This window comes from Octopus bimaculoides, chromosome 13 (assembly GCF_001194135.2).
Source record: "Octopus bimaculoides isolate UCB-OBI-ISO-001 chromosome 13, ASM119413v2, whole genome shotgun sequence".
NCBI classification, from domain to species: Eukaryota; Metazoa; Mollusca; class Cephalopoda; order Octopoda; family Octopodidae; genus Octopus; species Octopus bimaculoides.
Genome location: NC_068993.1, coordinates 3,614,060 through 3,616,627, shown reverse-complemented (window position 1 = coordinate 3,616,627; position 2,568 = coordinate 3,614,060). Strand labels below are relative to the sequence as shown.

Genomic DNA, 2,568 nt, shown 5'->3' with positions numbered 1-2,568 from the left:
CGTATGTATAAATTCCAAAGATCTATACAAAAATATTATCAATGTACAAGATTTGTATGTGATAATTATTTGTGCACAAAACATAATATTTTGTTATATTTTTCGATAACATCAAGAAGAGCATGAATATAAACAAACTAAATAACAATGAAGTAATTCATATCTGAAATTAGATAAGACAACAGAAAGCCACTAAGCATAATAACAGCATCTTCTTGTATAACAAAACCATTAAGAAATATACAGGTTTAGGTGAACTACTGCAGCGCTTATCTCTATGGACCGAGTCTTTTCAAACATAAAACAATCATACGTATAAGTCATCTGAAATAACATTTGACATTTTTAATGATAATTATTCCAAACAAAGTACACGAAATCTTTGTTGAACTTTATATCTGCATTATTTTTATTCAAAATTTGCTCAGAATATTCACGTTGAATTATTTTTACTAATACGATTTCACTGACCAAAAATTATTGTTTCAAAATTTCATACAATAGCTTTTCTTTGATACACTGTTCATTAAATGTTGAAAAGCGACTGCAGGTCAATGAAACTAAGACAGCACAATCAATTGGTCTATTTTGAATATCTTTGTGAAAAACTGGAAATAAGTTCTGCAACAGTAGCCACAATTGCACAGTAAAGACACGAGGACATCTTTCACTTGCCAACTGTGAAGTGTGAAATAATTTATACGACAACGGAATTTCAATAGCAAAACAAAACAGGAGTTCTATTAGTAACAAATGAAGCAATACTGATGAGACACAGAGAAACATATTACGTGGTATTCAAGTTGATGTTACACAACTTTTATTCTATAGTAAAACCGTCATCGTCAGCATATTATAAGCACAAGAGAACATTGAAAGCACAGAAATATAAAGTATGAATAACTCAAGACCACGCCGTTACCAAGTAGCATTTAAAAGCACAAGTATCATATGTGGCGGAATTGTTAATACTCCGCAAAAATGTTTAGCGGTATTTCGTTGTCTTTACGTCCTCTGCTCAAATTTCTTCAAGGTCGACGTTACCTTTCGTCATTTCTTAGTCGATGAAATAAGTACCAGTCGAGCACTGAAGTCGATGTAATCGACTTAACACCTCCCCCAAAATTGCTGGCCTTGTGCCCAAATTTGAAACCAGTATTGTTACAATATGCTACAGAGCCTTTCTAGGTGCTAACAACACTACTACTAATAATAATACTACTACAACTACTAGTACCACTAACACTACTACTACTACTACTACTACTACTCCTCCTCTTCCAACTACTATTATTATATGCAAGCTAATAACAGCAATACTATGTTACTTATTTTCATCGACTTATTTTTATCGACCCCAAAAGGATGAAATGTAAAGTCAACCACCGCGGATTTTGAACGCTCAACATAAGAACAGACTCTTAGTATTTTGGCCGGCGTGCTAATGATTCTGCCAGCTCGCTGTCCTATGAAATACTGTAATATTGCGGTAAAATACTGGAACATGTTGCTAACTGTTGTAATTATATTGACACATATATATTTCAATGTATATTTAAAGTTTATTAAGAAGAAATTTTGCATTCTTGGTTCGACAATTATTGAACTCAAACAGGTATCAGACCAATGTATTTCACCCCAGCAACAGAGGCCATCTCTGAACAATCCTTGTGAGATACATATGGATTATAAATATTATCCAGTACAGTTTACGTTAATTGAGTAGGTCTACAGCATTGTTTATATCTCTAGAGTTAAGCCTACCATACAATTCCTATGTTTTGGGCGAACCAATAACATATTGAACATCTTCCTTTGTTTATTTCAAGAATATATATAGGTTACCGATGTGAAACATAGCAAATAAAAGAGGTTGTTAAAAGAAGTGTTTCACGAGAAGGAAATAGTTTGCATGGAACTACATGCGCTCTTTTATTGCCCTTACTTTCAGAATTGCAGTGAGCGAACGCTGAAAGCATTCAGCTAACGACGATGTTGTCCACAGCTTGCACAAAAAATAGCATAAGTAAACGTAATTTGATATTCCTTAAAGGTTGACGCTATTATATCAAATAAACTGATTCATGTGTGAGTCAAAAGTCACCAGCATATTAAGCTGAAGCCAAATTTTCTTAGAAGCCTACATCGCTATTTGTCAAGATTGCTTTAATACATTTCTCCATCTGTGCTTGGCCATAGAACATTTCATCAACAATGGAGATGATAACTTGTCGAGAAACTTTCTGCTACACTTATAGTCCATAACTAAATGCTCAAACTGGTGCGATTAAATCTGAATATAGATCACTGGTGCAAAAATTATATCAAAAACATCCAAGCATACTCTTGGTATTTTCCTGTTTATGTGCAGCTCAAGAATATTGAATTTGTCATAAAATAATCCCCTAAAAGTAGGAGCCACTTAATGTTCGAACAACAAATGCTTTTGAATTCTCTCGTTTCTCTCCTCACCTTTATTTTGAATGTGTGTGTGTGTTTGTGTGTGTGCGTGTGTGAATATATACATACATACATACATATATATATATATATATATATATATATATA

The 2,568-nt window shown here is 33.1% G+C and overlaps 1 long non-coding RNA gene across 1 annotated transcript in view; it reads left to right on the top strand.

Annotated features, from left to right (window-relative positions):
• Positions 1-2,568, top strand: part of LOC106872418 (uncharacterized) — a 10,656-nt gene that overhangs the window by 1,723 nt on the left and 6,365 nt on the right. The window lies entirely within an intron of this gene.